The sequence below is a fragment of the Vulpes vulpes genome, chromosome 13 (assembly GCF_048418805.1).
Source record: "Vulpes vulpes isolate BD-2025 chromosome 13, VulVul3, whole genome shotgun sequence".
In the NCBI taxonomy this organism is placed as follows: Eukaryota; Metazoa; Chordata; class Mammalia; order Carnivora; family Canidae; genus Vulpes; species Vulpes vulpes.
In genome coordinates, this window is record NC_132792.1 from 98,479,693 (window position 1) to 98,494,681 (window position 14,989).

Here is a 14,989-nt window from a genome sequence, read left to right on the forward strand (position 1 = left end):
AAACAACGAAGATTAAATTTACATCTTTAAGAATGTGGTTGCACACTAATGGTTGTCTATCAGAGGGTTTGGCCTTCGTAAAATGTGCTCCCTGAAGGTAGGAATAAATTCTGATGAGATGGGGGAAGAGGGCATTTAGGTGAATCTACAAAGAACACTCAAACCTTTTAGTGTGGATTCTTAAAGCTGTTTACCACTCAGATTTTAGAGTGTGATTTAAACAAATGAATCACAAAAAGTTTTTAAAAATTTGAAAACTTTGATTTTCTAGACAGATGTGCTGATTGCTCTGACCCCAAGACCGTTGAGTCAGAAGGTACTGTGAGGTCTATGAACCCAAGGAAGGATGAGTCCTTCCTGCAGTGCTGAGGTCCTTCCTTGTGAATGAAACCTCTGATCTTTTCCACAGGAACCCACAATGAGTGGTGCTCCCTCAGGGCTGCTGGTTGTTGAGAGGACATTTTTCAGGTCCTCTCTTTGCAGGTTGCCCTAGGCTCATTAGCATTCACTCTCTGGCCCTGGCAAGTTCCCGTCACCATTTTACAAAGTGCCAGCAAAACTTGGTTACCAGGGTTTCTCAGACTCTTTCTCTTTCTTCTGGCTGGCTGATCACTACCCTGGTAGCATATGTTGACAGTTCCTAAGGGATGGCTATTCCCATCAAGGGAAGGGCCACCCTAATTGGCACCAATTGGCACACTTATTAGTACTCTGGGCAGAGTGGTTTACAATTGACCAAGGATTAACCCTTCACCTACTGGCGGTAGTTTTTCTTATTAGGTATTAATTATTGTCTTTTTTTTATATTTGAGGAAGTATTATCGATTCTCCTGAAACACTTTCAACCTTGCCCTATAATTAGCTGCTTGCTTGACTTTTCTTTGGACTAAGGACAGAGTTTCCGATAGAATTGTCTGGGGTGATGCATGCAGGATAAAGATGGAAGAAAGCAGCTTCAATGCGTTTGTGAGGATGGTGTGGGCAATATGGGGTGGGGAGCAATGGTGAATATAAGTAACAGCTTCCAAGTTGATCAGTTTTGAGCCGGCATGGGCCCAGGGCCAAATGAGATTTGGAATCTTAAATTTTCCCCCCATTGGTAACTTGAAAATGGCCTAATTCATTTAACAATGGAACACCAATTTACTGATTAAATCTTCTTGACTTTTTCTTTTAAAGATTCTATTTATTTATTCATAAAAGACATACAGAGAGAGGTAGAGACATAGGCAGAGGGAGAAGCAGGCTCCCTGCAGGGAGCCCCATGTGAGACTCGATCACTGGGATCACAACCTGAGTCGAAGGCAGATGCTCAACCACTGAGCCACCCAGGTGCCCCTCTTCTTGACTTTCATATTGTATAGTGCTATGATCTTTGGGGTTATGGTAACGTGGCACATTGATTTAAGATCAGTGTTCTAGGAGAAAAATGAGAGAAGAGTAAATGAAAAATTCAAGGGTACTCAGCAAAACTCAGCTGATTGACACACTTTGCTTCCAAATTTTTAATGTAGCACACCACACTGTTTTCTTTTGGTGCTGATGTATATCTTTGGGGTTTGTGGACTCTTTCTCTCACCCTTGCCCTTGGAACTTTTAATATTTCTTCACGTATTCAGAGATTGAAGACTAACACAAAAGCACTAAAAATGCCAGCAGTGCCTCAGTACCAGACGGGAAGTGTCTCCAGGCTGATAGGGGCAGATTCAATCGCAAGTCATAAATCTTACTTTGCTTTTCATGAATCTCAGCATCATGAAATCCCCCAGAGCACTTATATATCAGTATGTTCATTAAAAACAAACAAATAAACAGAATAACAGCGGCAGCCACAACCACAACCCCCACAACAAAGGGCTTTAATAGAGCTTTGTTCCCTTTTCAAAGAGATGTTGCCTTACTGTTAGAATTCAGAGTGGTTTCCAGAAATATAGTTCACCACCAAAAGAGTGAAGTAAAAATAATAAAAAAACCAGCAAGGAGCCAAAATGCTCGCCTTTGTCTCCCATTTCTCAGTTAGGTGAATCTGAGAGGACTGAGGTCTTTCCATTGGAAGTGGAAACTTTCAGAGATCATCTCTGGCCCTGCCCTTGTGCCCCCACGGATCCAGGTTTTCCCGTTTGGTACAGCAGGCACATTTTCCTTGATTCAGATCCAGGCAGACTCTGCTTTGGCTGGGGAGTTGTACTCTGCTGACATTTAAGGCAGGAATTCCCTGGGAAAATAGTCAAGAGATTCTTTTGGTGCTGCTGGCAGGGCTCCAAAGGGTTTAGGGTTCCCCTCTCTAGACGAATGGGGAGGGAGGCAAAGAGAAACAGAAGGACTTTATTGAGTGACTGTATTTCATCTGAAGCTTGCACAAAAAAGCAGAAATGTGGTTGGATGACTGGATACTTTTCTTACCCCTTATCTCTTGCCCAGCTATTGTGACAGTTTGGAGTTTGGTTGGGCATTTTAAAGGCCACTTGGACATCCACAGTGGAAAATCAGCTCTCCGGGGAAGCAAAGGACTTTGGGATCTAATGGGTCATAGCAAAATGTTTTAAATGATCAATCATTGAAGTGCAGTCTGTACAAATAATTGTTCCAACATTTAAATTAAACGTGAACAGATGAGGAGGTAAACCAATGTTTTGGTGATTATTATCACTTGTTATCATACAGGAAAGCTCAGAATCCTCATGTTTTTAATAGATTAACCAAGATATTCCAAGTTTCAAACAAAGAGCAAGATGTTTAAAATTCTGTGCACAAAGGAGCTGTAATGGGGGGAAGTAGACCAAAAAACTAGGCACTTAAAAAATACTTTGGAGTAATGCTAGAAACAGAACATTTTCTAACAAAGGAGCAGAAATGATCATCATCTGTGACCACAAAAAAGGTGACTGGCTCTCCTAGAACTACCCTTGGATGAGATTTTTACTAAAAACTTGCTCTTGCTACTTTCCTAAATCATCATAGGTCTCTCTCTTTGAACTCCTTAATTCTCTTTTTTAACCTTCGACAACCAGAAGAAATGTACATCTGAAGAAAATCCCAGGGCCTCTTAGAGGTGGCAAGTCTCCTCATGGTTTCACCTTCCCCCAATGTTCTCTCGAGCTACAGCTCAGTCTGTGTGCCTGCCATGGGAGGCTACACTGTGGCCACAGTTTGCCAGCTCCTACCTCTAAGGAGCCAGCTCAGGTGCTTCATGCATGTCCAACCCCCTTTATTTCTGCCCTTGCCACACAACCCTCTGATTCTTTTTAAAACCCTCCTCAACATTTATCTACTCCCTGAAACATGCCTATTGCAGACTTGCTGAGCTCTAGTCACTTGACAGAGCCCAGAGCACTGTAAACCTCTGTGATGATCTACAGTCATGACTAGGTAATGTCTTTGTCTCGTTTACTGGTGTTTTGGTGGTAGTTTACTGTTTGTTTCTTTCTTTTTGGGTCTAAACTGAAGTTGTGGCATATATATGTTCTGTTTAATTCCTTACTGTAATGATGGTGATGATAATGATGGTGATGATGATGATCATGAAGTGACAGCAACGATTTTGGTGTGATTTGGTGATTGTGCAGGAAGAGGGGAAGGAATAAGAGTTGGCAGTTTGGACTCTTATCACTTCACTGTTCTTGGCTCTGGGCCACTCAATGTCCCTGAACTGCTTGTTCATCTCTAAAAAGGAATGGAGCGTTTCTCTGTCCTGTCTTTTGGCAATAGTATGGTAAATCCAGATGCCTTTCTCACCCTATATTGGTTTTGGACCACCTCTACCATGGTGTGCCTCTATAGTATTTTGCTTCCCCAGATTCCATCACAGAATTAGTCCCAGCGTGCTGGAATCACCTGTTTATTGTCTACCTCCATCATTAGTCTGGAGTCAGAGTGAGAGCAGGGAATACTCTCTTAGTTGTCTCAATGGCTAGTTAACCTTAGTAATTAATTGTTGTATCCCCAACACCTAGCGTGAATCCAAGACACATTTCAAAAAACATTGTGGGATACATAAGCAGGTGAATGGGGCTCCAGTAAGGTCATATTAGCAGATGTGCTTTACAAACCAAATTAGCCAATGAGAAGTATGACGATGCTGTTGTTTTTGAGAAAAAAAAGTCAAGAAACTTATCCAGGCCAATCATCCTTGAAAAAGTCATGTATTCTTAATCTCATTTCCCATTTATAGAATGGAAGTTTTTCTAGCACAGGTAAGAATTTAGAAATAGTAAGTCATTAGCTCATGTATAGTTCTTTGAAATAAAGAGCTAGGTAACAGCATTAACATTAATAAGTATTAACATTAATAATAAAATTTTATAAACTACAAATAGGCATAGATAATTCCAAGCCACACTTCAGAGATTAAGGCAGAAATAATGTACTTTTTAAAAAAATTTATTTAAAAAAAAAAGATTTATTTATTTATTTGAGAGAGAGAGATTGAGATCTGGGAAGGGGAGAGGGAGGGACAAGGAGACACTCCCTGCTGAGTGCAGATCCTGAAATGGGGCTCAGTCTCACGAGCCTGGGATCATGATCCTGAGATCATGACCTGAGCCGAAATCAAGGGTCAGATGCTTAACCAACTGAGCCACCCAGGTGCCCCAAGAAGTAATGTTTTTAAAACTTTGCTTTACGGATTAATCTAAAATGACTTGGCAAATTTTATTCAAAAACAAGAAACTGACTCATACATCATCTCCTCATTGTCTTAATAACTCTTTGGGGATGATAGTGTATGACATTTATGACTTTCACATTTCCATGCACGCCACTGAGTACAGCTAGGAAAAATAACACCAGTGAGGACTGATAATTTTACAAATCAATCATTTCTAAAGTGCACTTGCTCCTCAACATCACCCAGCAATCTCTCTCATTCTCCAGTCAGGAAGGAGATGAAAATTATTGGCAAGCAGGGACCTTAGCTGAAATAGAAAATGACTGGCTTTTCCTAAGCAGAGGAGACTATTGAAAGCATATTGAGACTCAAAAAATTGAAGGGAGGCTGGGGAACCAGCTTGCAAGTGGCCACACCCGAGGCAGCTCCAGAAGTAGAGGCAGGACTTGCATCTTGGTTTCTGGGATGGATGGCCATCAAGAATTCCTCTTCTCGTATCATGGCTTTGAGATGAAAAGTCCCAGGAGTGAGCACTTGATCTTCTATCAGGGGGAAAAATGGCTTGCTTGGGGAGAGTCACCAGGAGTTATCCTGCCACCGAGGCCACACTCAGTGGGTGAAAGGTGATATTGATGGCAGCTAACTCTATTATACAAACTCAGTCCTCACCTCCCATCATTCCTGAGGCCCTCTCTTTCTAGTCATATGGGGCTGTGTTAGTTAGCAGGGGCTGCCATGACAAAACACCACAGATTGGGTGACTTAAACACCAGAAGGCAAGAAGTCCCTGCCTAGATAACTCGTATTTTGGTCTTCAAAATACAATTTAAGTTTCATTTTCTCTGTAAAAATTTCCGTGTTCCTCTGATTTTATTTAGGTGCCATTTCTCATTTCTTCCATAGCAGCTTCTGAAATAACTTTGTACTGGGCACCTGGGTGGCTCAGTGGTTGAGTGTCTACCTTTGGCTCAGGTCGTGATCCCAGGGTCCTGGGATCGAGTCCTGCATCAGGCTCCCTTGGGGGTCTGCTTCTCCCTCTGCCTATGTCTCTGCCTCTTTCTCTGTCTCTCATGAATAAATAAATAAAGCCTTTAAAAATAAGATAGAATAAAAGAGCTTTGTACCTTTCCAGTTTTCAAGCATGTAAATCCCAAATTCCCTTCATACCTACCCTGCCGCGCTCTGCAAAAGACTTGGGATGCCTCAGTAAGGAGATACAAAAATCAAAGGCCTTAAAACCAGTACTTGACAATAAATGCTAGGAATCATGCATGGGGTTTCCAAATAGGGTTGCATTAGTTATAAATACATTGCTTGGTAATTAATGGTTTTATGTCTCTGCCTCTAACTCAAGAAAAAATTTCTTAAGGCAGAGACTATGTGTTAGTTTTTTTTGTTTTGTTTCGAATGTAAAATAAAACTATATTGGAAGTTTTGTGAATGTTCCAGTTTTATCTTTTTTTTGTTGTTTATTTTGTTTTCATTAATATAAATTTAATTAATTAATTAATTAATTAATATTTGCTTCAAATTTTTATTTAAATTCTAGTTAGTTCACGTATAGTGTAATATTGGTTTCAGGAGTAGAATTTAGTGATTCATTACTTAAATACAGCACCCAGGGCTCATTATAACATGTGCCCTCCTTAATGCCCATCCCCTACCTAGCCATCCTCCGATATGCTTCCCCTCCAGCAACCCACAGTTTGTTCTCTACAGTTAAAAGTCTCTAATGTGTGTTATTTTTTTATGCAACCCTGGAAAAAAGAAGGTGGTCAACATTTTGGTTGGTTGGATGAATAAATGAATGGGTGAGGAGTTTACCAAAGTGGTTTCACATGTTTTTTATACGTTTATGAGATAAACAGTCTTATTTCCCTGGTTTAGATCTGAGTTAATGGAGAGTTTAAGTGATCTGGAAGGTCAGAAGTTAGACCAGATTTGTCATATATTATATATGTTATATAAATACATTTCCTATCTACTATGGGGCTGTTGGCTGCTTTTTAAGTACATTAATACTTTCAGGGTACAAATGTACCTTTTCATATATTGCCCCACTTATTTGAGAGACTGAAGAGGAAGTTTATGTTTTGATTTTCTTTTGAAAAATAGAAGTGTAGTTTGTAGAGAAATTGGCTAATTTGGGGTCATTTGATTCAGTCTTTTAACAAAGACAATCCTATTCTTGTTAACTGGTTAGATTATCTTTTTTTTTTTTTAATTAGCCTTTTCATTTCCATTGGGAGAGAACTTTAAAAAAAAAAGTGCAGTGAATCAGTAATGTACTGAATCAGTAATGAACTAGGAGTCCCGTTGACATCTGACAGTGGCTATACAACAGAGCATTGTAACAAGATGTAAGCAGTTTTATAGATGTACTCAGTATACAGTTTATAATTTTGTTGTAATAGTTTTCTGTGGACTAGTCTTTATAATCGCCCAAAGGGACATATGAAAATCAAGAGCAATATAATTATTATTTATTATTATTGCTAATATTTCCATTTTCAAAACGAGAAATTGTTGTGTGGAATAAATGAAAGAACTCTACGGTGTCTTGGTGCTAGCAACCTTACACCCTTCGACAGCCTATTACATGACAGATCACACAGAAGAAGTATGCAGACATACTGCTCTTCTCGTTCTGCACCACATTTTTAGTGGAGAGACTGCTTCACCGAATGGCCTGTGCTCATTGGATGTTTAGAGAGGCAGAAAGAGATTGTTAGTATCAGAACTTGTCAAAGCTGTTGACCCTGACTTTAGCTGAGATGACCTCAGCTTGACCGCAGCCCAACATGGGGATATTGCTTCTCAAACACTTCAGAGTATTGTGTAATCCTCTGAGATTTTAGCTGTGACCAAAGGAGAGCAAGTGCTTCCATTGCGAGGCAGTCTGAACTTCTAAAAGTGGTCAGAATTGCCCAGTTAAGGTCATGAACCAATCTAGAGTTTGGGTTCTGAAGATTTCACTTTAATCTTGGAATTTGTTCACTTCGGACTAGGAAGCTGAGCTTTGATTTTTTTTTTTTTTTTTTTTTTTTTGGCATCAGATCTTCACTATGTAATGCCTTGAGTCAACAGGCCATATTATATCTTTTAAAAGAGAAAGTGAAAACAAATCCATTTAGCCGTATTCCCCAGTAAAATTGTTTGCTCTATGAAGCTAAAGTAAAACAACAAGATTGTCAATGGCCCAATCTTCTAGATTTACATTTCAAAACCAATATTGGAAGTAGAATTAAAAACTGCATATTTATAAAATCAGAATGTAAAGAGTGGACTAAACTACTAATAAAGTATTTTAAGACATTTTATAGTATCTAGAAATAAATTAGTTTAAATATTCAGTCTGGATTGCCTCTGGCAAAACATTAGCATTGTTAAAATGGGGCTGGTGGACAGACAGCTGTTCGAGATACTGTTCTTTCTATTTTTGTGTGGTTATAATATTAAATGGGTAAGAAATTTAATAACTATGCTAAAACCAGTTGGTGGAACACTCCATCCCAGCTGCTTTGGTTAGGTACAGAGAATATTGTCCCTGGGTCAAGAATGTTCTCCCCAACCCCTGTCCCTATGCTGCGTGGCCATCCCTCTGTACGGCTCTGGCCAGGTGGTTCTCCTGTTCTCCAGAGCTGCTCATGGTTCCCTCAAACTCCTGACCTCCCTCACCCTATCCCCTCACTTTCCACAGATGAGCTCAACATCTATATATGGTGAAAAACAAGACTTCAGATGGGAAATCCTTCAAATTCTTGCCACCAAACCCCAAATGTCTTGGCACCTGTCGAATCCTTTCCTCCTTTTATTTTTTTTTAAGATTTCATTTATTCATGAGAGACAGAGAGAGAGAGAGAGAGAGAGAGGCAGAGACACAGGCAGAAGGAGAAGCAGGCTCCATGCAGGGAGCCAGATGTGGGACTGGATCCCGGGGCTCCAGGATCACGCCCTGGGCCAAAGGCAGGTGCCAAACCGCTGAGCCACCCAGGGTTCCCCCTCTTCCTTTGTTTCTTATGGGAGAAATCACTTTCCCTTTGTCTCAGATGGCTTCTTCCACTTTTGCTCTGGATGACACCCTCTCTTGCATACTCTAGTGCCATTCTTTTTCCAGCTTTCTGGTCAAACTTTTTGATCACAGGAGCCCTTTACAGTTGAAAATTATTGAACACCCCAATGAACTTCTTGTTTCTGTGACCTATGTGTACGTATTGACACTTACCATATTAGGAACTGAAACAGAATTTTAAAAAATTATAAATTAACTTTAAAAAATAAGCCCAGTACATGCTAATTAAATTGCATTTTAAATCACAAATATATTTTCCAAAACACAAAAAAATAATGAGCAGAGTAATATTATTTTCCATTTTTACAAATTTCTTTAATGTCTGGTTTAACAGAAGACAGATCCTCGGTTCTGCTTTTGCATACAATTGTGAAATGATTATTTGGTTGAAGTACAGGAAGAGAATCCTGCCTTACAGAAATATGTAGCTGAAAAAGGGAGGACTATTTTATCAACTTCCTCAGATAATTGTGGATATTTTTACTTGATATTATACCAAAGCTCAACAAATAATATTTTTCTAAAGATTAGCTGCAATGTGGGTTCTGAAGTCATATTAATTAATTTTTTCATATCCTGTTACTTCAAAAATCCATTAATCTATTTTGCACTTTGAACAAACCTTTTACTAATAAGGCATGATTTTAAACATTATGCATAGTCATTTGGAAACTATTGGTTCACTGAGTTATGCAGATCTTCTAAATGTTAGCACATTTTATTTTATAATATAAAAGATGTCATTTTCATTAACATCACCACTAATCACATCAGAAAAATATTAAAGTATTGAGAGCTGTTGAATTCACAGTGGCAGACACAAATTTTCCAAAGTTATAATTTTCACTTTGAAAGCTCAAATATTACTGCCAACAAATATTGTCAGTTTTTCTTGAAGTGACAGGCTTATTTTGCTCATTTCCAAGAAAATGTCCCCCGAACACTCATTTGAAAAGCCATAGTTTGTAGACCATTTTTAAAAGTAAAAATGGTATTCCATGACAAAAGTCTAGTTCAACTACCAACAGAGTCAACCCTGAAGACAACCATCACATTGAGTCTATAAAGTCTACAGTGTTTTCTGTGTGCTTCCCATTTTGTCATATGGATTATTACAAAGATGTGCACTCAAGGATCATGATATAGTAAAACTGGTAATTATGAAGAAGGACATTCTTAAGTTGAACTGGTACTGATTTTACTGGGTGTAATGGTGAAGAAGAGAACCACCACCATTACAGTTTGATGTCTTCATTAACACCAAAGAGCCAGCACTTTTATCAACCATTGCTTTTGCACTGACAAAATGGAAGCCATACAGTGAAAGGCAAGCAACATCTTATACTATTTATGAAAACAATTGTGCTCGCCCAGGCTCCCTGACAAAGTCTCATTCTGAGACCTGTAGACAGAATTAATTCTTTACCTTTTCTTATTTTAATTCTCTATTCAATTTCAATATTGTCTCTTTCTTTTAGGTTTTTGTTTCTTTTCTTTTCTTTTTTTTAGAGAGAACACATGGGTGGCAAGAGGGGCAGAGAGAGAGAGAGGGAGAGAATCATAAGCAGGCTCCATGTCCAGCATGCAGCCCAATATGGGGCTTGATCTCACAACCCTGAGATCATGACCTGAGATGAAATCAAGAGTTGGACACTTAACTGACTGAGCCACCCTCGTGCCCCATTCTTTATTTTTTTTTAAAGATTTATTTATTAGAGAGAGAGAGAGCAAGAGGAAGAGGCAGAGTGAGAGCTAAAGAAAAACTCAAGTAAACCCCCTGCTCAGTGCAGAGCCTGATGGGGGGCTTGATCTGACAACCTGAGATTGCTATCTGAGCCAAAACCAAGGGTCAGCTGCTTAATCGACTATGCCAACCAGGTGCCCCCAGGAGCCCCTTTTTCTATTAGTTTTAAGCATGCTTATGAATCACCCATATTGGAAAAAGAAACGTCAAAATAAATTTTCCCCAAACCCCAAATTATCACTAAAGACCATCAAATCCCCTTTAGAGCCAAATACCCATAAAGAATCATTACCATTTGGGATGCCTGAGTGGTTCAGTGGTTGAGCGTCTGCCTTTGGCTCAGGGCATGATCCTGGGTCCTGGGATCAAGTCCCACAACAGACTGTTTGCGGGGAGCCTGCTTCTCTCTCTGCCTGTGTCTCTGCCTCTCTCTTTCTGTGTGTCTCTCATGAATAAATAAATAAAATCTTTTTTTAAAAAAGAATTATTACCATTTATTATCTGCTTTTTTCATGTTCCATCCTCTGGCACTCATTGCAATCTAGTTTCTCTCCCTAACTCTTCCTATAAATTGCCATCTTCAAGTTCCCAGGGTCTATCTTGGTATGTGCTCCAATCCTTACCTTTCTTGACTCTCTGCAACACCTGACCCCACTGACCACTTGTGCATCTAATATATATGCTGGGCATCATGCTAAGTGCTTTACACAAGATAGCTCATTTAATCTATCTGGCAAGCTGATGATGCAGCTATGATTATTAGTGCATCTCACAATTAAGAAGCTCTGGAGAACTACCAAGGGTCAGACAGCATATAAGGAGAAGTGCAGAATCCTAAATGGGGCCTTCATGACCCCAAAGCCAGAGGTCTTAAGCATCATCATATACCTCCTTCTTGAAATACCTCTTCCCTTTTGCATGACATCAAGTTTGTTTTCCTACCTCTCTGGCAGCTTTCTCTCAGTCTTCTTTGTGTGTGGAAAAAAAAGCTTTTCCCATGATCTTGCTTTGCTCAAGATTCAGAGTCCCAGAAGAGCTCGCTGAACTGGGCACACTGAAGTCCTGTGCCCTCTCACTCCCCAGCTTTGCCATGCTGGAGAATGGGAGAACTGTGCCCTTTGTCTGGAAGACAAAAGAAGATGCCCTTCAGCTTGTGCCCAAGGGTGCTCTCAAGTCAGGCCAGGGAAAATAGGAATAGGAGTTGGATTCTGGGCTGCCTTGAACTGATTGACGTAACTACGATCAGTTCTTCTTTTCCCTCTTCTTCTCACTGACTCCTACTCGTATTTCAGAACTCAACTTTTATACTACTCCTTCCAGGAAGCCTTCCTGACTTCCAAATCTGGGTTGGCTGTGCCTCTCAGTGCTCTGAGCTTCCCCACTCATGGTGATTTTTATGGTACTTTGCAGTGGATGGTTTATATTTCTTCTACTGAACTACCAGTTCTGGCAAAGTGAGACTATGTCTGCTTCTCATCTTGCATCCCTAGAATCTAGCACAGGGCCCAGCACCTGGTTGTCTATCAGTATAGGTGAATAAATTCCTATGCTGGGTTTGGGAAACTAATGGGGCACCCCTGAGGATATGTATATCTGGAAGTGGTTAATGGGGAAAGGTGCTCATGAGAGTGATCTACAGATTTTATAATTATTTGGGATGAATAGTGCTTGAAGTTCTTAGAAAGGATTAGAAACTATCAGAGAAAGAAGAAAAAAGTGCTGAGGACAGTGCTTTGGGGAGTACAGATAGATGAGTCAGTGGAGGACACTCTGGTAGATGATTTAGAGATATAATACATGTGAAACCAAAGCCATGAAAAACAAAAAAGGAAAGAATTTCATGAAATAGAGTTACCCTAGCATATAACTGTTGCAGAATCACTAATGAGAATAAAGACTGAAGAAATGCTGTGCAATTTTGCAATTATGAAATCACTTTGGAGCTGTTGACAAATATTGTTTCAATTGAATAATAAGGATAAAAATCAGAGAATGGGGAGGAAGTGGACAGTGAAGAAGTGAATGTTGAGAATGAAGGCAGGAGGTGTAGATCAGTGGTTCTACAGGTATGACTTCAGAATTGTGTATATAGATGTAAAAATGACAGCTCTGGGTACCATTCTCAAACTTTACTGGTTCAGTAGATCTTGAATAGGGCTGGGACTTCTCTAATTTTAAAAAGCATTATGGGTGACTCAACCTCTGCTTGGGGATCGTTAATATATATCCATTACTTTACTCATCTGGCTCATGCAGGAAGAAGAAGAAAACAGTTAAGTATTATGGACTAAATTGTATCCTCCCCAAAGTATGTATGTTGAAGCCCTAAGCCCCCCAAATGACTGTATTTGCAGATAAGACCTTTAAAGAAGTAATTCAACTTAAATGAGGTAATAAGGTTGGGGACCAAATTCAATAAGACTAGTGTCCTTATAAGAAGAGGAAGAGACACTGGAGATCTCTCTCTCTCTCTCTTTCTCTCTTTCTGTACATGGTACAGAAGAAAGGTAAAGTGACAACACAATGAGAAGGTAGCATGTGCAAGGTGGAAGCCAACTCAATCAACACTTCAATCTTGGGCTTCTAGCTTCCAGAAAATAAATGTCTGCTGTTTAAGACACCCAGTATGTGGTTATTCTGTAATGGCAACCCTAGCTGACTAATATATAAGGTAGAGAACTTTATTTCTAGATACTGGAAATCCAACCAAGTGAGAGGTGGGGAATGAACCAATAAATAACAACGGCTAGGAAAAACCTGAAATTACTAAATGAAAGGCACAATCAAGAAGCCAGAATCTGAAAAATGTAAGGACTGAGATTCTAGAGGGAAGGTCAGCTTTGGAGAGAAGCACATTATAACTTGTCCATGTTTTTCTTTATTGATCTTCTGAATGTCTCTGTGAGATGGGTAGATGAGGAAGCTCAGTTTTGTGGGGGTCAGATTTGTACAGCTGAGGAGTAAAAGACCCAGAATAAGAACTGTGTATATTTTTCTAATGAGTTCTCCTATACATAGGTTTCCCAAATTTCTATAATTTCTGTTCCACCTTCATCATTTTTGCTGTATCTAAGTCAACTCCTTGCTTCTATCTTAAATATAAATAAATATATAAATATGTATCTACATATTTATATATTTAAGATAAATTCAGATTATCATAACATGTATTCATATTTTTATATATATTTATGTATATATTTAAGATTAATTCAGATTTTTACATAGCATCAATGTATGAAACAATATAACTGGCTTGACATGCTAGATTTCTATAATGCATATTAAATTTAGTAAATAATTTCAGAGCAGTCCACTCTGGGGGCAGCTGGGAGGCTCAGTCGGTTAAGTGTCTGCCTTTGGCTCGGGTCATGATCACAGTGTTCTGGGATCGAGCCCTGAGTCTTGCTCCCTGCTCAGCGGGGAGTCTGCTTTTCCCTCTCCCTCTGCCTCTTCCCCATTGTTCATGCTCGTCTCTCTCTCTCTCTCTCTCTCTCTCTCTCAAATAAATAAATAAATAAAATCTTAAAAAAAGAAAAGTCCATTCTGTATATACCTTACATACCATCAGTGAGTATATGCTGGTTCCATGATGAGGAACGTCACTTTTTCTGAGAAAGGAAAAAAGGAAGAGAGGAAATGCCTTATATCAAGAGGATGTGCCTTATATCAAGAGGGAATGAAAAAAAGGGAGGAAAACGAAGATTTGTGTGTGCCTCATTTGAAGGGTAAAAAAAATGGTTAGTCCTTTAGGCTACACAGATCAAGGAATATTTGATGGAGCAGTACAGAAATCATTACAGAATTAATTACTTTGGAATAAGGGGATTTGCATTTTTCAACTGCAAGTTTAGAGTTTTGTGGTCCATGGGTACATGTTATGTAGATCAGAGGGCGATGAAAATGGCAGCAGTGCTGTCCTCAGACCCAGGCACTGGGGTCCTGCTGGGGTCCCTGCTTTGAAAGGCTCTGCCCCAGCTCTGGGTGCACTGTCCGCCTCCTCAGGCACATGAGAACCCCTCTAGATCACATACCACACCCACACTTAGACTCTGGAGTTATTTGCTCTCCGGGCTTGGGCCAGCCTCTTCTGTTGCATCCCTCTCCCCACCTGGACTGCCCAGCTGACATGTGCAGACTTGGAGGTGGCCAACAAAGAGCTGTTAGCGGATGCATATGTACAGAGCTTGGACTGAGGTGTCCACAGTCTTGCATGCAGGGCTCTGCATGGTGTAGCATGAAGCTGTGATTGGGAAGAGAAGGGGAGTGCCCAGTCATGCAAATCCCAGGAGTGGGCCTGATTACCCCAGAGTCAGAGAACTGGACAGAAGGGAGAAGTGATTCTCATCAAACAGAAGCATCAGTTCAAAGGGAGCATGTGCAGCAAGTGCCATCATTTGCACATTATTTGTCAGTTCCTAGTAGGAATAGAATCAGCTGGAGCTGTCCAAGTATGATGAAGAAGATTATTTAAAGCAAGAAACTTGAACGATTATGGACCAAGAGAGGGACTGCAGTGTGCAACTAGTACTGAAGCCAAGATTCTTTTTTTATTTTATTTTATTTA

The 14,989-nt window shown here is 39.8% G+C and overlaps 1 long non-coding RNA gene across 1 annotated transcript in view; it reads left to right on the plus strand.

The window, feature by feature from the left end:
- LOC112925708 (uncharacterized) overlaps positions 1-14,989 on the plus strand; it is a 44,984-nt gene that overhangs the window by 1,477 nt on the left and 28,518 nt on the right. The gene's annotated exons all lie outside the window — the stretch shown is intronic.